This window comes from Borostomias antarcticus (genome assembly GCF_949987555.1).
Source record: "Borostomias antarcticus genome assembly, chromosome: 4".
NCBI classification, from domain to species: domain Eukaryota; kingdom Metazoa; phylum Chordata; class Actinopteri; order Stomiiformes; family Stomiidae; genus Borostomias; species Borostomias antarcticus.
The window spans coordinates 4,942,128-4,962,617 of NC_140237.1; positions in this window are offsets into that span (position 1 = coordinate 4,942,128).

Consider the following 20,490-nt stretch of genomic DNA (forward strand, 5'->3'; position numbering starts at 1 on the left):
TAATTAGGCTATACAATTGGGCCTATAATAGGTTATAACATTATCTAAGCTAATATATTTTGTTATTTTCCTTTCTGTACAATATTTAACAAGTCCATGCTAAACAACCCCAACATGTCTCAAAATATCAGCCTTGCCTATAATATGACTGCCTCTAAGGTTATTGCCCCAAAGCTGAGAAATTCCCTCTGATTCTGAATAGATTAACTCGCCTTTCTTCACGCTCAAAAGGTTCTGTTCAAGACGCAGTAGATCAACTGTATAGTGTGCGCACTGTTTGGTCATTTGTACAAGCGGAACAAAGGTTGGGCTAAGCCAAATTGCGTTGCACTTGTGAACTGGGTCCCGGTCTGAAGTAGCTTTTGCAGCGAAGGAACTGAGAACAATCCCGTGCGTGCCTTTAAAAACGAGAAAACAAAGACGCCCTTCGCAGCATCCTAAGCAGAGTAGCGAGGCGTGTCATTCCCAGGGTGACGGACACAAAGGCGCAGGTCAGCGGATGAAAAGCGGAATCTAACAGACACTTTCACACGTCTGCCCTCAACTGCTGCACTTCCACACAAAAGAGAACAAATGTTGCGCGCTGCAAAAGAATCGCCTCGATCGAAAGCAACAAATGATAGCTGAATATCGTTGTCAAAAAGATGGGTAGGTATGTAAATTGGCTCCATATTATGCAGTAACATGAACTGTCACAAAAGAGGAGTCTATAGGCTACGTCGTCTATTTTGAAAACCAACTGAAGTGCTGAATAAAGATATGTAAAACAAAGTTGTGTGCCTACATTTATAAAAAAGTGCAGTAGGCCTAGGTCTAGGTTGGTTGAACCTGTCCCGGAAAGAGGCGTGCAGATGAAGCGCAGCATGCCTGGCCCTGATGTGCGCGAGTATAGCTCATTTGAGAAGGAAAGTTGGTTCAGATATTTGGGCACTCTTTTAAAGGCCCCGCTGCAGTATCCCAGCAAACTTTCATATAACTTAATTGAAAATAAAATAGCAGTCCATGTAGGGAGCTAATGCATTTTGTGGTCGTGCAGGAATATGTCACCTGATGATGTTATTTGAGTCTACGGGCCCCTGCTTCACAAGTTGATGAATGTAGGCAGTAGATTTTCCAAAAACTAGCTAATGAGTAAACACTGCAAATGAGGGTGGTGTGATTTAGGCTACTTTATCAATGCAAACATTTACATAAACACGCTAGTAGGCAAATTCAATTATTTTGAAACAAACAAAGTTGAAGGCCTATCTCACATTAGCTTAAGTGTATAATTATGATTATTATTATTACTAGGCTACTACTACTATTATTATTACTATTATTATTATTATTATTGTTATTATTAGCCTATTACTACTACTACTAGGCCTACTACTACTACTACTACTACTACTACTACTACTACTACTACTACTACTAGTAATATTACATTAATGTAGTGATATTGCCAACTAAAGAAGACCAGCTAAACGTCATGCCGCACGGTTCACTGTAATACAGCATAAATTATTTTAATGAGGTCTGTGGCGGGAATCTTTCCTGAGTTGCACAGTAGACTTACAATTAAGACCATAGTGCTGCCAATGTATATGAATATTCAAGAAGGTGTCAATTAATTAGCAGACAGGGGGATCTCATTAAGGCACTCAAAACCCTTTTAGTGCTAAGTAGAGATGAGGAGGGGGATTCGCTGCGTTTCAGAGTACAACTAACATTACCCCGTTCATTCATTATCCTTCATTATCATATCACTCAAGTTTGCTCCAGGTTTTTTTTTATTAATTAAAAGGGAATCGTTAAGGCACCAATAAAGAAGATAGATTTACCTTGAGACAGTCTAGCAGAGGCGGCACTCAGATGATCATGGAAATGGTCATGTAGCTACAGTCTTCATGTGTGGTCACAAACTGTACATGTACACAATTAAAACACGGATCTTAAACTGTGCATGTACACTGTTACAACAATGATCTTAAACGTTTGAAAATGTTAATTCCTTTCATTCTTTGGATTAGACGGTCTGTATATACAAGTGAGAAGAAATATCGGAAGAAAAAAACATCCCAAATCTAAATGTAAATTGGCCTTATGATGTGTGTTTTTTTCCTTATGATTTTTTTTTCTCATAAAGATAAATATTGGACCTAGTTTGTTCACAAAGGAGGCACACACGGGACGAGGGGTGCGCTAAAGATCCCGAATTAATATGCATGCAAAATTAATTAGCTGTTTCACGGTGACATCAAAATAAGCACCTGGAGAAGAAGACCCTGTGGGCATTTAGAACATATGCTAGAATTATAGTTAATTGAGTGATTACATAAATTAGGTTTTCATTTGACTATACATCGAGTGATAAGATATCTCAATTAATGGCGCATACATTGCGGTAGTCCAGCAGGTATTTATGAGGGCTATCCTTAGGTCAGTCTCCAACTTCAAATGACCATATAGCTCTGGCGTTTCCTTCCCAGATGGACAGGACACTGGAAAGGGGTTTCAATCAGCCTTGAGAATCCCAAAAACCTGAGGCCATAATTAGGTCATGATGCTCCATTGAGATGGATGCATGTCTACCCTAAACTCTGCACAGGGTCATAGGTCAGGAGGCCTACAGGAAACATGGAAGGTTTTGTTAATTGAAAGTCTTTTCATACAAATGTATAATATGAAGATGTGTGTGTGTGTGTGTGTGTGTGTGTGTGTGTGTGTGTGTGTGTGTGTGTGTGTGTGTGTGAGAGAGAGAGAGAGTGTTTGACACACTGACACAGACTCACACTGACACAGACCTACTACACCATACAAACACTCTCTCACACACACACACACACACACACACACACCAGACACTAAATCACATGCATGCATGCACACACACACACACACACACACACCAAATATTGTACTACGCCGTAAACACACACAAACACTCACACTGTGTGAGTGTGTGTGTGTTTACGGTGTAGTACAATATCTGGTGTGTGTGTGTGCATGCATGCATGTGATTTAGTGTCTGGTGTGTGTGTGTGTGTGTGTGTGTGTGTGTGTGTGTGTGTAAATTAATAATTTTTTTGTAGATGATAAAATGTATATTGATAGTAAGTCTGAAAGTAAAACACACATAAACCCAGACCCTCACGAGCTGTTTCTGGCTCTGAGGTCACATTCCACCATGATGGATAGAAGAGAGGTGTAGTGAGACTATCACACGGAATAATGACTGACATTACACATGCACTTCCTGGGCACCACCGTCTGGTGGTGACATGCACTGTGAATGACTCACAGCTTCCCAGGGTCCATATATAACACATGCTTTTATGGGCACAGAGTGAGGGACACTTGAATGTTGAATTGTCCACTTATTTTAAATCACAAGTAAGTAAGTAAGTAAGTAAGTAAGTTTTATTTATATAGCTTTATAGATATATATATATATATATAATATATATTTATAAGTCATCCTAAAACATGGACTTTCCAGTGACCTTCTGGTCAGCAATCATGGAATCAGTTCATAGTCTCAACAATGCTAGTCATATTTCTAATGGAAGAATTATGCACATTCTTCCAAACATACAATACTTTAAAGAAGTAGAACCGGTACAATCCATGCCGAGCCAACCTATATACTGTACACACACACACACACACACACACGCACACACACACACACACACACACAGAGAGCAGTCCCTACCATGATCCTGTACCCTGAACCACGTTGTGGTACCCTGTCCCTCGGCCCCCTGGTCCTGCAGCAGCGCCTCTGTGGTGTTCAGCCAGCTGTGCTTAACGCTCACATCTGGCAGCCTCCTGGAATGCTTGGCCCCAGATCCCCTCCCAGCTGGCTGCCAGGTGTTTGGGAGATGGATAGCATCCACCACAGCCCAGTTAGGCAGTATGGATGAGGCTGGTTGCGGGGGGGGGGGGTTAGCCGGCCTAGCAGGGGCGATCAATAAGCATGCGCCTCTTAACCACGAGCACCCATACGGAGCAGCCCAGCTGGAGAGAGCGTGGGGCCCCGTACCTGGGGGCCCCGTGTTTGTGTTGCCGAGCGAGACCATGACTGGCCGACCCCGGGATAATTCATAACGGATGAGGAAATGTAGCATGTTCCCCCCCCTCTGTTCTGGTGATGGATGGTACGACCTGGAAGTGATGGTCTGGTAAAATGACAGTGACTGTTTTGTTGTTTGTGGCCTGACAGATGGCGGCTAGGGGAGTGGTCAGGGAATATCCCCCCGGGCTCCACCACCAAGATGGGATTACAGCCAGAAGGAAGGAGGAAGACAACAACAAGGTCATTGAACATGGAGGAAGATATTTGCTGTATTTCAACGGTATTTTATGCATCTTTGTCCGGTCATTGGTTATTCGTTGTATAATCAATAAAACTTTTTCTCTAAAAAATCTATAACATATACCTGTTCTGTTATGGCAGGATCTATACTACCGGATATCATATCAGATCTAAAAACTATACTCACGCAAGTAACCTTTGATTATTCACCCATACTCTCTGTTAGGTTGAAATGAGGGGATTTGCACAGTGGCGTTCAGATCTAGAAGAGATATATGGACTCGAACACACAAAAATAATTGGCTCCATAAGTGCTATATAATGCTACAGCTAGCAGAGATTCCGTGATCGAAAGGTCGTGACACCGGGAGTAAATTACACAAACTATTGTGGACGCTTAAGGGGTCATGAGTGTGTGCTTAACCTTTGACCTTTTGTCTTAATGTTTGCTTGTCCACCTTTCGAGACGGAGGGATTTACAACGCCTGTGTCATAACTGTCTATGTAGGGCATCGGGTGCGTGAACAGACAAGAGAGACCTCAATACTGATATTCATCCAACGGAAATGCTTCTATTGTAAGGAAAAATAATTGTAATAAACTTGTAAGGAAAAATAATTGTAATAAACAGGTTGTAAATCCCTTTCATAAAGACTGGTTTCACTTATCTACCTTCAAGACACAAAACAATAGTCACAGGAATAAAAAGGAAATCCCATACACACACACACACACACACATATATATATATATATACATATATAGATATCACATTATCACATTATATATGTACCCCTCCATTCTACCACTCGTTGTGATTTTAGGTGTGCGTAACATGTTTATAAAGCAGCCACTCCACAGCAGAGGATCTGACCTGCGGGGTGTGATTGCGGTTGGAGTGGTTGGTGTCTGCGTGTGTGTGTGTGGTTGGTGTCTGCGTGTGTGTGTGGTTGGTGTCTGCGTGTGTGTGTGGTTGGTGTCTGCGTGTGTGTGTGTGTGTGTGGTTGGTGTCTGCGTGTGTGTGTGTGTGGTTGGTGTCTGCGTGTGTGTGTGTGTGGTTGGTGTCTGCGTGTGTGTGTGGTTGGTGTCTGCGTGTGTGTGTGTGTGTGGTTGGTGTCTGCGTGTGTGTGTGTGGTTGGTGTCTGCGTGTGTGTGTGTGTGGTTGGTGTCTGCGTGTGTGTGTGGTTGGTGTCTGCGTGTGTGTGTGTGGTTGGTGTCTGCGTGTGTGTGTGTGGTTGGTGTCTGCGTGTGTGTGTGTGTGTGTCGGCCCCCCTCTCGCTCCAGGCCACCCCACCCCCCTGCCACCCAACCTGACACACATATTCACATACTGGAATCCAGCATGATTTACATTGTTTTGAAATACCTCCCAATCACAGAGCCTTCCCCAGATCAATCAGCCAATCACAGAGCCTTCCCCAGATCAATCACAGAGCCTTCCCCAGATCAATCAGCTGCCCTCTAATGGGGCGGAGCCAGGCGGGTTGGTGAGCGAGAGTGAGAACTGTGTGTGTGTGTGTGTGTGTGTGTGTGTGTGTGTGGGTGTGTGTAGGGGCGTGGGGGGGGGGGGGGGGGGGGGTGTGGACTCCTGAGGTGGTGACTGGTATGCCAGGCGTCCTGCTGTCTGATAATAGGCATGACACATTTGGTGGCACTGATTCATTTATTTCCTAATCAGACAGTTGTCCCCCTGCGCTCTCTGTCTGGGGGAAGGACACAAACCTCCAGCCGGGATTGATCCCACTCAGGGAGCAGGGATGAACACGCTCTTGAGTGGTTACTGTGGCCACGTTGGTCGACAGGACTGGAATATTTAGATTTTTAACGATGCTGTCGTCCACCCAAAACACACATTCTGGTTAATTAGCTCACAGTTGAACAAGGAGCAGCAACACAGAAACAAACACCAAAATCTGAAATATTCCATCTGGCCTGGTCCCTCAACGAAAGAGACGTTGAAACTCCAGAGTCAACATGAAAGAGAAATTAAAACATACACTCACATCTTTGTGGTGTGGGAATGGGAGTGTAGCACTGCATAACACAATGTCCCGATTGGACTGGAGTAGCTATTGAATCTTTTGTCATAACACCTGAGTGGTAAACATAAGTGGTGTACATGTTTGTTTGTGCCCTGGATGGAGAGGGAGTGTGTGTGTGTGCCTGGATGGAGAGGGAGTGTGTGTGTGTGTGTGTGTGTGCCTGGATGGAGAGGGAGTGTGTGTGTGTGTGCCTGGATGGAGAGGGAGTGTGTGTGTGTGCCTGGATGGAGAGGGAGTGTGTGTGTGTGTGCCTGGATGGAGAGGGAGTGTGTGTGTGTGCCTGGATGGAGAGGGAGTGTGTGTGTGTGCCTGGATGGAGAGGGAGTGTGTGTGTGTGTGTGCCTGGATGGAGAGGGAGTGTGTGTGTGTGTCTGGATGGAGAGGGAGTGTGTGTGTGTGCCTGGATGGAGAGGGAGTGTGTGTGTGTGCCTGGATGGAGAGGGAGTGTGTGTGTGTGCCTGGATGGAGAGGGAGTGTGTGTGTGTGCCTGGATGGAGAGGGAGTGTGTGTGTGTGCCTGGATGGAGAGGGAGTGTGTGTGTGTGCCTGGATGGAGAGGGAGTGTGTGTGTGTGCCTGGATGGAGAGGGAGTGTGTGTGTGTGTGCCTGGATGGAGAGGGAGTGTGTGTGTGTGTGCCTGGATGGAGAGGGAGTGTGTGTGTGTGTGTACCTGGATGGAGAGGGAGTGTGTGTGTGTGTGCCTGGATGGAGAGGGAGTGTGTGTGTTTTCTATATCATGTCATTGTAATGCTCTCCATGGTGAGTGGACCTCAAGTGTGAGGGCTGATGATGAGCGTGCTTCATGCTGCACTGCAGGTTCTGCCCCCCCCCTCCTCCATGTCAGGGTCTGTAGCCCCCCCCGCCCCCCCCCCCCCCCCCCCAGGGTCTGTAGCCCCCACCACCCCCCCCCCCCCCCCCAGGGTCTGTAGCCCCCACCACCCCCCCCCCCCCCCCCCCAGGGTCTGTAGCCCCCCCCGCCCCCCTCCCCCTCCATGTCACTCTCACACCGGCCCCCACCTGTGATGCTAATGGGGTCTCAGTGAGAAGCTGCTGACTGGACCCTCTTGAACACGCAGACTCAGCCTGTATCCTGAACAGAACCGCTGCCCTCGCCTGGGGACTCAGCCTGTATCCTGAACAGAACCGCTGCCCCTCGCCTGGGGGCTCAGCCTGTATCCTGAACAGAACCGCTGCCCTCGCCTGGGGGCTCAGCCTGTATCCTGAACAGAACCGCTGCCCCTCGCCTGGGGGCTCAGCCTGTATCCTGAACAGAACCGCTGCCCCTCGCCTGGGGGCTCAGCCTGTATCCTGAACAGAACCGCTGCCCTCGCCTGGGGACTCAGCCTGTATCCTGAACAGAACCGCTGCCCTCGCCTGGGGGCTCAGCCTGTATCCTGAACAGAACCGCTGCCCCTCGCCTGGGGGCTCAGCCTGTATCCTGAACAGAACCGCTGCCCCTCGCCTGGGGGCTCAGCCTGTATCCTGAACAGAACCGCTGCCCCTCGCCTGGGGACTCAGCCTGTATCCTGAACAGAACCGCTGCCCCTCGCCTGGGGGCTCAGCCTGTATCCTGAACAGAACCGCTGCCCTCGCCTGGGGGCTCAGCCTGTATCCTGAACAGAACCGCTGCCCCTCGCCTGGGGGCTCAGCCTGTATCCTGAACAGAACCGCTGCCCTCGCCTGGGGGCTCAGCCTGTATCCTGAACAGAACCGCTGCCCCTCGCCTGGGGGCTCAGCCTGTATCCTGAACAGAACCGCTGCCCTCGCCTGGGGGCTCAGCCTGTATCCTGAACAGAACCGCTGCCCTCGCCTGGGGGCTCAGCCTGTATCCTGAACAGAACCGCTGCCCTCGCCTGGGGGCTCAGCCCGTGCATCAAGATCTGGCAGCTGAAGCCTGTAATTCAAGATTTGTAGTTCTTTTTCAAATTAGTTTTATAATACATATCACAGGCATTTTTAAATGTGGCTGCACGATTTTGACCTTTTCTTTAACAGTGACGTTTAAATGGCGGACTCATTTCACATGAATCCATAGGGAAACTCATTTCACATGAATCCATAGGGCAACTCATTTCACATGAATCCATAGGGAAACTAATTTCACATGAATCCATAGGGAAACTCATTTCACATGAATCCATAGGGAAACTAATTTCACATGAATCCATAGGGCAACTCATTTCACATGAATCCATAGGCGGCTCATTTCACATGAATCCATAGGGAAACTCATTTCACATGAATCCATAGGGCAACTCATTTCACATGAATCCATAGGGAAACTCATTTCACATGAATCCATAGGGAAACTCATTTCACATGAATCCATAGGGCAACTCATTTCACATGAATCCATAGGGCAACTCATTTCACATGAATCCATAGGGAAACTCATTTCACATGAATCCATAGGGCAACTCATTTCACATGAATCCATAGGGCAACTAATTTCACATGAATCCATAGGGCAACTCATTCCACATGAATCCACAGGGAAACTCAACTCATTTCCTGCCAGATTGTAGGTAACAAACTAGGACCAGGAAGTGGGGTTGTTTTTTTGGTTGTTTTTATTTTTCTGTTTCTGTTTTGTTTTTCTGTTTTGAATCTCTTTCAGGTTTGCACAAGCACCCCCGACATTCAAAATTGAACAATTCTGCAGACTGATGTAATTATATAAATTAAACTGGTGTTTAACCAAATTAAGGCTGATTAGAAAATGTGTGGGGTTGCTTTTGGAGGACTGGTAATGTGCTAATTACTAAAGTGATTACTTGTGCAGTGCATGTTGAAGTGGATCTTTATTCTGGTCCTACAGGTGCTGTTAACATCAACTTTCTAAACAAAAATGACATATGACATAACAAGAATAAAAGGTCAAACAACATGCCATTAAGTTGCACTTATATGAATGACTCCTCCTATTGTTGGTGGCCAAAATGTCGCCTATTCCAATTTCACCCCTGCTGGAGACATTGTGACATCACAAGTAATCACTGCTGGAGACATTGTGACATCACAAGTAATCACTGCTGGAGACATTGTGACATCACAAGTAATCACTGCTGGAGACATTGTGACATCACAAGTAATCACTGCTGGAGACATTGTGACATCACAAGTAATCACTGCTGGAGACATTGTGACATCACAAGGAATCTGCATGAATGAAGATAATGAGAGGATCTGGTCAATCCATTTGTTAACATGATTTTGAAGTTGGAATTCCGAGTGCTATAGAGACTTGTTTTAAACAAAAACATGTTACTGAACGGGCCTACCGGGCCCAGGCCCAGGGGCCCAAGACCTCAAGGGGCCCTTTGCATTTCTTGTTGAGGGTTAATTTTAGGGTGAGATTCTTTACACAAACATTACAAAAACATTAATATTTTGAACAGTTTATAGGGGCCCGTCTTTTAAAAAAAAGAGGGAAGCTTGTGTGGGCTACATATTTTCTGCATATTTTCTCGTTAATCTAATGGGTGGGAATGGATGGGAATGGGTGGGAATGGATGGGAATGGGTGGGAATGTAGGCTACCTTTCCATAGATAAACGAGTAGGCTATTAAACTAGTCTATAGAGGGAACTATTCAAGTTTGTGAACTCGAGACAGATCACACAGGTGCAGGTCACAAGGTCAATTGGTTCAGTCTGTTTGATCCTGACAAAGAACCATACATGTAAAATGGATCACCGTCGCATATTAAGCAGAGCAGCAAAATGAACGATCCGGAAAGAAAAAGAGTCAAGGCAGTCAGATGCTTTACAGCAGGTTCCTCACATTTCCAGTTGTTTAAAGAAAACAAACTGGTAGGGAGGGGGAGGCTGTAGGGGGGGGGGGGGGCTGGTAGGGAGGGGGAGGCTGTAGGGGGGTGGGGGGGGCTGGTAGGGAGGGGGAGGCTGTAGGGGGGGGGGGGCTGTTAGGGAGGGGGAGGCTGTAGGGGGGGGGGGGAGCTGGTAGGGAGGGGGAGGCTGTATAGGGGGGTGGGGGGGGCTGGTAGGGAGGGGGAGGCTGTAGGCGGGGGGGGGGGGGCTGGTAGGGAGGGGGAGGCTGTAGGGGGGTGGGGGGGGCTGGTAGGGAGGGGGAGGCTGTAGGGGGGTGGGGGGGGCTGGTAGGGAGGGGGAGGCTGTAGGCGGGGGGGGGGGGGCTGGTAGGGAGGGGGAGGCTGTAGGGGGGGGGGGGGGGAGCTGGTAGGGAGGGGGAGGCTGTAGGGGGGGTGGGGGGAGCTGGTAGGGAGGGGGAGGCTGTAGGGGGGGGGGGGGGCTGGTAGGGAGGGGGGGGCTGGTAGGGAGGGGGAGGCTGTAGGGGGGGTGGGGGGGGGGGAGCTGGTAGGGAGGGGGAGGCTGTAGGGGGGGGGGGGGCTGGTAGGGAGGGGGAGGCTGTAGGGGGGGGGGAGCTGGTAGGGAGGGGGAGGCTGTAGGGGGGGGGGGAGCTGGTAGGGAGGGGGAGGCTGTAGGGGGGGGGGGGGGGCTGGTAGGGAGGGGGAGGCTGTAGGGGGGGGGGGGAGCTGGTAGGGAGGGGGAGGCTGTAGGGGGGTGGGGGGGGGGAGGCTGTAGGGAGGGGGAGGCTGTAGGGGGGGGGGGGAGCTGGTAGGGAGGGGGAGGCTGTAGGGGGGTGGGGGGGGGGAGGCTGTAGGGAGGGGGAGGCTGTAGGGGGGGGGGGAGCTGGTAGGGAGGGGGAGGCTGTAGGGGGGGGGGGGGGGCTGGTAGGGAGGGGGAGGCTGTAGGGGGGGGGGGGAGCTGGTAGGGAGGGGGAGGCTGTAGGGGGGTGGGGGGGGGGAGGCTGTAGGGAGGGGGAGGCTGTAGGGGGGTGGGGGGAGTTGGGAGGGAGGGGGGTGGGGGGAGTTGGGAGGGAGGGGGGGCCCTCTACACATCCAGGCCCAGGGGCCCATTTTTTCATGATCCGTCTATGGTTTTAAATAAAGTGTGTACCTCACTAGCTTGCATCATACAAACCAGTTGATTCATTACATGTAATATAATCCGATTTAGGGCTTTCAGTCATTTCTCATCTTTTGATAAAGAAAGCTATTATTTTCTGAATGCATCACTATAAATTCATGAACTGCTCCACATTTGAGGAAACAGTGCTTCTTATCCAATCTGGTTCATAAATGCGGGCGATCGAGTGAATATCCATGGCTTGTTGTCACTTGGGATAACACTTGATACGTCTCATTTTTTGCAGGCCTAATTATTCCATTTGTGGACCTGAATGGCATTTAGATGCAAGGTAATTCAGCATGGTAACTCAATTACATCTCTCCTGACTGGGATTCATGAAACATCAATAGGCTCTTAGTGAGACCAATGGGGACACTGGCTATTTATCCCCAAGCCCTACTGATATTGCATTTCTGCAGCTCAATTAAATATGCCCGCAATACCAATGTTTCACAAGTCTATAATGAGAAAAGACAAGATTTTCCCCTTCTCTGCAAATTGTGGGTTTCCACGCCCGAGAATTAGCAGGAGCTCCGCAATCATTACCCCTGAAATTAACTTTTAAAGATGGCCGAGGATATCCCTTCTGACGGAGCCTGTGAGCACGGCACGGCCTGTCTTAACGCGTTCTCATTGCAGGATACATAATGGTCTATAAAGGCTAACTGTAAACGCTTTATACACATTTCATTTTGTTCATAGGAACTTGGAGCGTTTTACGCATATTTTAACATGTAATTAAACATGCTTCGGAATCACAGCCTCATGCGCTGTATGAAAGCTGTTTTGTCGTTGACATGATAAGATATGATTGGTATATGTGAACCACAGGGTGGCATGGGGACTCACTTGGGAACACTTTGTTCTGCCACTCAAAACTGTGTTTGGAGGACAGATTATGACTTTACTATCTTTACTATAGTGACACATTCATTTGATGTATCTCTGTCTGTCTCTCTGGGACGATTATCTGGAGAACCGGGCCATGTGCGAAGTTTATATTCAGATTTAGACTTATTACAGGTGATAGATATGACACTCACCACTATGTTCTTTATCATCAGGTGGGCGGGCCATCTCTTTCTCTAAGGCGTATTTGTTTATTTTCACAGCCATTATTGGTAAACTTCCACCTTACGTCTCTGTTGGACTGGAGCCTTGGCACCTACCAGACCCGATCTAATGATGGGCTTGTTCTCAGGGTTCCTCAAGTGCATTCTGAACTTGGTAGAGCTGCTTTTTTCCATGATGCCCCTTATACTTGGAATACCTTCCAACAGACTCTACAGCTTGAGGTCCTTCCTTCAGTCACAGAGTTTAAGTCCATGGCTCTAGACCTATGTACTTCAACCTGGAACTGTTTGTAATTAGGTGGGCTAGCTTGTAAAAGCTAGCCCAACTTGTGCTATTCCCACTATTTCTTTCTTTCTTTCTTTCTTTCTTTCTTTATTATTATTCTCCCCGTTTTTTGTCTCCTTTATAACTTTTTCATACTTTGTGCTAGAAACTTCATTCAAACTTTAAAATGTTCACGATGTTTAGCTCTTTAACGGATGTATTCAGATTTTTGATATTTTTTATAGTTTTTTAGTAATTTAACTTTTAATAGTAATTTTTGTGCCATTGAAACTGCTGGTGGAATGTTCAGTATCATTATGTTTTTAGAGTGGTGGCAGCTGTTGCTTTGAAAATATTTACACATTTTGTAAACTGCTGGCACTCCTACAGTTTTGAAAGCTCACACACATATTATACATCAAAACTTTCACACAACTGTGCTGATTCGTACAATGTAAGTATCTAAGCTGTGTGACTTATACTTTTCGCTGTATGATGATTTGTTCGGCAACTGCGCTCCCCATTTAAACGTATGGCGCTGCACTACCTTTTGAGCTGCTAATTTAGCATTTTTACCCTTTTTCTAACTCGTCGCCATGCCTACAGTTTTTGAGCTACACGGACATATCATAGCCTTTAATGTTCAGCATTTTCTCAGGATTCCTACGGTGTCAATATCTAGGCTGTGACATTTATACTTTTTGAGAGAGAGCTGTCTGAATCCAACATGCCTTTCCATTGAAGTGAATGAGAGGATGCTCACAGTGTCAGTTGGGATTTGAATTTGGGGACACGTGCAGGCTCTCTGTACAGGCACCCTTTTATGACTACTGTGGTAGCATTCATATTCATTCATTCCTTCCTTCCTTCCATCCATCCTTTCTTCCTTCCTTCCTTCCCTTCCCTTCCCTTCCCTTCCCTTCCTTCCTTCCTTCCTTCCTTCTGTTCTCCAGGAAATGTACTTTCTAGTTATTATTATTATTGTACACTGCATTTGCTTTGTTGATTTGTGTCTCTGTGTGAACTCGTTAACACTGTAAATGAGGGAAACCTCAGTGCTTCACGAGTATAAATTAAGGTTTGAAATGAGCTGAAATATTCAGCAGGTGTGCTACTCAGGACTCTAGGACGAACAGTGTCACCTGTGAAGCAGTTTTGATCAGCGGTTCTCAACAGGTGCTATGCAGCAAAAAAGTAGTTATGCTCCCGTCCAGTGCTACAGTCAACCTCATACGAGTGGGTGCCTTACAATGCCACCTAGCTAGTTAGCTACAGACCTGAGTAGAAAATGTCTGCTAGCCGTGATGCTAATTTTCATTATGTTCAACTCCACTGACTTATGCTAAAAACATTACCGGGCCGCGTTTCCCAGAGCCATCGTAGCGCTACGTTCATCGTAAGATACGTTGTAAGCTCTCCCTCTAGGTGGCGCATCGTTTCCCAGAGCCTTCTTAGGCTGAGGTGTACCTTGGCTCAGGAGGCTCTGGGAAACAGCTCTTCCCAAGGTACATCGTAAATCTTCTTCGGTATCTTAAATCTTCTGTACCTTCTGAAGATATATAGTAATCTCTCCCTGGAGCCGACGCGTTGTTTCTCAGAGCCTCCTTAGCCAAGGTATACCTTACTGAAGGGATACTTTTTAAAGGGCGGTCTGAACCCATTGTAAGCTGTCCCTTAGCAATGAGCTCCGTTCATAATTTTAGCCCAATTAAAGCAAAATTATACTTTTAGAAAGGAGAGTTGCAATATAGCGCACATCTATCTACCCTACCTGCGCAAATTACATCATTAGTGTACAGTAAATGCTATGTCAATAAATGATGAAAACAATGTTTTTGTAGCCTACATAACACATCACAGGAATGTTGTCTTTTAAAATTGTATTGAGACAAATAAAATATAGGGACTGTCCACAATATAAATTCAACACTTTCTTATGTAAAGGAGCAACATTTTCTTATGTAAAGGAGCAATTTGATGGCATGGCTTTTCTGGCTGTCTGTAGGCTACCCCACTACCATATAGGATACCAACAGATATTAGGTGAATTAATTAATTAAATGAGGCCTTCTAGACCCATAGTAGGGTAGACACAGGTAAATTAATTAAGGTCCCCTTCTATTTAGTGTGTCACAGCCAACTCGTGCTTCGTGTATACATCATGGCTGCATTAAAAGAATATTGGCCGCGTTTCCCAAAACCTTCTGAGCGCTAAGAAGCTTCTTTGAGTCTTCTTAAAGGATTAACATGGTAATTCAATATAACACTTTCCAGATATCTTTAGGCAACAACAAAACAAATGTGTTTAACTATTTCAGAATTCATCCATAAAAATTCTTTTAAAATATGTTTTTATAGGTCTGAATCTGCCACTCAAAATGTTCACTCACTCAAAACTGGGCGTGATTCATAACAACTGATTGACAGTTCTCTGAGCAAATGACCAGCTGGAATCATTATGATTGACAGGCGTGTGCCCCGTTACCATAGCTACCACCGCTCCGAGCTAGACAACACAAGAGCTAGATCGCGCAACAGCCAGATCAATAGCCATTTTTCTAGCTGCTAACCAGGGGCATTTACAAGGTCCTTAATATTATATTAACCCCCAAACATTCTAAAGATACACGCTACCAAACAGGCCGTATCCTCGAATTTGCATTAGGCCTATTTGGGAAAAGTACGATAAAGGTATAACGACGGCACGTCTCCCCCACGACAGAGGAAAAGCCCCCTGCAGCCGGCCACGCAAGCTTGGAGGCTTGGGCTATTAGACTTATAGCTTTCAGACAGATACCAACACTACCTATTTAGTCAAATGATTGCAATTGTGTGTCTTGCCAGAAGACAGATCATTTGCGCTGTGAAACCGACATAACATCCGCATTGTTCACCAGTCTAACGTTATTTATCTTAGTAGGTGTCCACAAAGTCAGTTGAACACTGAAACGTTGCTGTTCTGGGTTCAACATGTCAGTTGTGGTGATATAAGGAATCGAGCGGAATACCACTGCAATAACTGATTATTAGTCAGATCAATTAAATCATTATAGCTCATTTCACATACAAAGGCAACATGTTTTGCAGAAAGGGGCTGGGGATGTAGCCTACATATAGGCTGGCCTACTGATCCTACTAGTATGTGGCAGACTGCATGCGTAGCGCAGCGATTCAACATAATGGATGAGTTTGGAGACAGGGCCGTGAGTGCAGCGGTCAAGGGGTATAGCCTACTCCAGAGTCTGGAGACTAACAGGTCAAGGGGTATAGCCTACTCCAGAGTCTGGAGACTAACAGGTCAAGGGCTATAGCCTACTCCAGAGTCTGGAGACTAACAGGTCAAGGGCTATAGCCTACTCCGGAGTCTGGAGACTAACAGGTCAAGGGGTATAGCCTACTCCAGAGTCTGGAGACTAACAGGTCAGGGGGTATAGCCTACTCCAGAGTCTGGAGACTAACAGGTCAAGGGGTATAGCCTACTCCAGAGTCTGGAGACTAACAGGTCAAGGGGTATAGCCTACTCCAGAGTCTGGAGACTAACAGGTCAAGGGGTATAGCCTATTCCAGAGTCTGGAGACTAACAGGTCAGGGGGTATAGCCTCCTCCAGAGTCTGGAGACTAACAGGTCAAGGGGGGTATAGCCTACTCCAGAGTCTGGAGACTAACAGGTCAAGGGGGATAGCCTACTCCGGAGTCTGGAGACTAACAGGTCATGCAGTCAATATATCTCGTTTTGAATGTTATTGTAATGCCCTCTGGTTATAATAGAATATCTCTCCTGGAGCTGTTTAATCCCAAAATGCACAATGCTTCCTGCAGTTGGGTCGGATCGAGGTGCTGGGATGATCAACATTATGTGGAGCAGATGCCACAGTGATGATTAGGTTTACACAACTTTCAGAATGTTTTGCAGAATTACAATTATTTGGAGTTGAAAGGAACATAATAACTTGAGTTAATATCTTCACCTCCACCCACCCTGAAATGTAGTCATCATTTTAGCACAATAGCCTCTATATGCGCATCACAACGCTGCAATACAAGACCTTAGGACAAACGATTCAGTACACAGCAGGTGTGTTTGATCAAGTTCAAATGTGAGAATAAATAAATGACAAAAACCCGCACTGGTACTGTAGGACTACATCTTTATTTTCCGAGGGATTTGTTGCGCATACAACATGACATTAAATTAAGACATAGGCTACTTTCTCATAAAACAGGGCGGTGTTGTAACATATTTATAATATCATTAGGTGACATTGGCTGCAACCTGTCCTCCAGGACCTGCACACCTCCAGAGCCCTGAAGCCCTGGACCTCCCGAGTCCCAACCTGTCCTCCAGGACCGGCACACCTCCAGAGCCCTGAAGCGCGGGACCTGGACCTCCCGAGTCCCAACCTGTCCTCCAGGACCTGCACACCTCCAGAGCCATGAAGCGCGGGACCTGGACCTCCCGAGTCCCAACCTGTCCTCCAGGACCTGCACACCTCCAGAGCCATGAAGAGACCTGGACCTCCCGAGTCCCAACCTGTCCTCCAGGACCTGCACACCTCCAGAGCCCTGAAGCGACCTGGACCTCCCGAGTCCCAACCTGTCCTCCAGGACCTGCACACCTCCAGAGCCATGAAGCGCGGGACCTGGACCTCCCGAGTCCCAACCTGTCCTCCAGGACCTGCACACCTCCAGAGCCCTGAAGAGACCTGGACCTCCCGAGTCCCAACCTGTCCTCCAGGACCTGCACACCTCCAGAGCCCTGAAGAGACCTGGACCTCCCGAGTCCCAGTATTGGAAATGTAGTGATCGAGCTACAAGAAAAGGGGGCAAATTATAAAAGCGATTAGTAATAGCATCGTTATTTTGCATATGCAAAACAGCATAAATTACAACAATAGGCTATTTATCAGTAAGTCTACATTATATCGAATTAAGTTTGAGCGAGAGATAATCGGGAGATTCTTGTGGAGACAAACTGACTTATATCCAACTTTGACTTCGTAACTTTGCCTATTGTATTGGCCTATACAACAAAGCACACTCACAACAGTTATGGTAGGCTATCGCTTCGGAAACCTTACAGCACAGTTTGCACCTGGTGCAAGTAGATTTGATGCCAGGGAAGAGTACAGTATGGTGCGCTGTGTTTCTGCCATTGCACTGGAGGGCTAACTTTACCAAAAGCAAATGCATTGAGAGCTAATGTTAGCATGCTAGGATAATTAACACAGCTAGCTGACATTCCAAACATTAGGCTAGCTAACATCAACATGCTGGATAAAGACAGATAGCTAGCTGGATCAGACAACTTTTTAAAAACTGTTGCCAATTACAGCTAACGTTATGGTTCGTTTATCTAACATTAGCTAGGTTGGCTACTCAGACACGGAGATCAAGGTAAAAACTTCCCAATTTGTATGACAACCACAAATACAATTATGGCGCGTTCCAGGCAACCCGTAACTCGTGTTTTTCCGACCTCCTACACGTGAAAATGCTCTTGAATGGCAGTCAAACCCGTAACTTCCCACCCGGCAACTGGGAGTACATCGATCTGTACGAGTTCACGGGTGGGAAGTTACGGGTTTGACTGCCATTCCAGAGCATTTTCACGTGTAGGAGGTCGGAAAAACACGAGTTACGGGTTGCCTGGAACGCGCCATTAGGCCTATCAAACTTTATATTTAAAAAATTATATTAAAATAAGAGGTGGTCATCATTGAGACTGCAACTATTCAATTGTTCTCAAGATGAGAAAGGGTTCAGAGCTGCCTTACCATGTTGGATAGATGGTGAAACGGCCCAGACAGCAGGTGCGGGAGCCAGACAGGTTTCTGTTGGAGGCGGTGCAGGGGAGTGGAGGAGGGTTTTTCAAACTTTAGGGTGACGTCAACAAAGGGAAAAACGTCACGAATTTGGAGCATTTTCACCCCGAGTCAAATTGGACTGAAAATGTTAAGCTTTCAGTTTTTTCAAAACTACAAAACGGATATATTTAATGTTTTTATTGTGTTTCTTCAATGTCCTCTTGTGCAAATAGCACTTACAAACTCAAAAAAAGTGAAAATGACCATGTTATACCTTTAAGGCTCCTGAAAGAAGCTAACACGTTTCCCGAAATGTTAATGTTTCTTAGCCAAAGACGATCGTTCATTAAAAAGGTTTTGTAAGAAGGGTCTGGGGTGTTCTTAACACCTTCTTAGCGACCAAACGCTCGCAGATCCAGCCACGTCAGGCAATAGGAGATATTAATCCAATGCACACTGTTCGTCTCATTGTGTTTTCCCCTTTTTCCATTCTTTCATGCACCCTTTAGTGTTTAAAATTGGGGAAAAATAGAAAATCTCTCCTCTGTAATATGGTTACATGTGTTTTAAATGTTTTACCGTAGGCTATATCTCTTTAATCAGAATGGATTCCTTTTATAATAAGAATTATGTGGATTTATATAGCACCTTTCACAGAGCCCAAGATTTATTTTGTGCTTGAATTTTAATTTTGATGCTGCTCTGTAGTTTTTCTCGCTATTTGATGAAGGCCTACTGCCTCCTACTTTACCACTTGTTGTAGGCTCTGTATATAAAGCAATTTGAGCTGCAGTCCATGTCTGAAATAAATAAAGTTTAATTACGTTTAACATCATGACCATGATTATTCTGCAATTATCCCACATCTGCGTGCACATACAGTATGAGATACAGTAGTTCATCCCCATCAAATGTGTGCAACTACCCCCGGATCATTATACACCATAGTCTGCATTAACCAATAGCTGTGCGTAATTGGATGTGATTGCCACTTGCCACTCATCACACACACAAGGTTTATTTGGTGGGCATGGCTTCAACTCCTGCTCTCCTTGCATCTATTTTTCCCATTATGTTTGTTGGGGTCACGGCATCATGTAATGTTATATTTCATTTTATGTTTTCATTGACTTATTTTTTCAAATTTTTATCTGGGTTATTGGACATTATTTGCATCAGTTGATGTTTTCAGACATTCTGCTGCGTGCGTAATGGCACTTTGTGGGGGAACTACAGTAGGCCTGTCATTGGTGTTTCATATTTGTAATGGGCAATGCGAGCAAGGCTATTTAATTTGTTTAGCACATTATATATGCATTGCATTGCCATGTGGCAGTGGCTAGTTTCAGTGCAAACTAGAATGGAGAAGTAAGATGCCTCCTTCCCTCCACTAGTCTGGGGGTCCACCTTGGGCAAGTGGTAGTACCCCCCTAGCCCCCCTACCTGGGGTTACAGGTAAAAACCCCTGATGGAAGAAGACCTAAGAGGAAGAGAGACCTGGCCCGGAGGAAGTCCGGGGCCCTCGTCTGGAGCCAGGCCCAGACAGAGGGCCCGACTGCAAGCGCCTGGTGGCCAGGCTTACCATGGAGCCCGGCCGGACCCAGCCCGAAAGAGCAACGTGGCAACACCATCTCATCCTCCATCCCGTGGACCCACCACCCGTGGGAGGAACTGTCGGGGTAAGGTGCGCTGCCAACTAGGTGGCAGTGAAAGCGGTGGGCACCGACGGACCGGACCCGGGAGACAAAGGCTGGCTCTGGGGACATGGAACGTGACCTCGCTGAGGGGGAAGGAGCTGGAGCTTGTGAGGGAGGTGGAGCGATATCAATTACACCTGGTGGGGCTAACCTCCACGCCTAGCACCGGCGCCGGAACCAAACTCCTGGATAGGGGTTGGACCCTGTTCTTCTCCAGAGTTGCTCACGGTATGAGGCGTAAGGCAGGTGTGGCTATACTAGCTAGCCCCCAGATGAGTGCCTCTGTGCTGAACTCCAGTGGACGAGAGGGTGGCCTCCCTGCGCCTTAGGACTGTGGGGGGGGGGACTCTGACTGTGGTTTG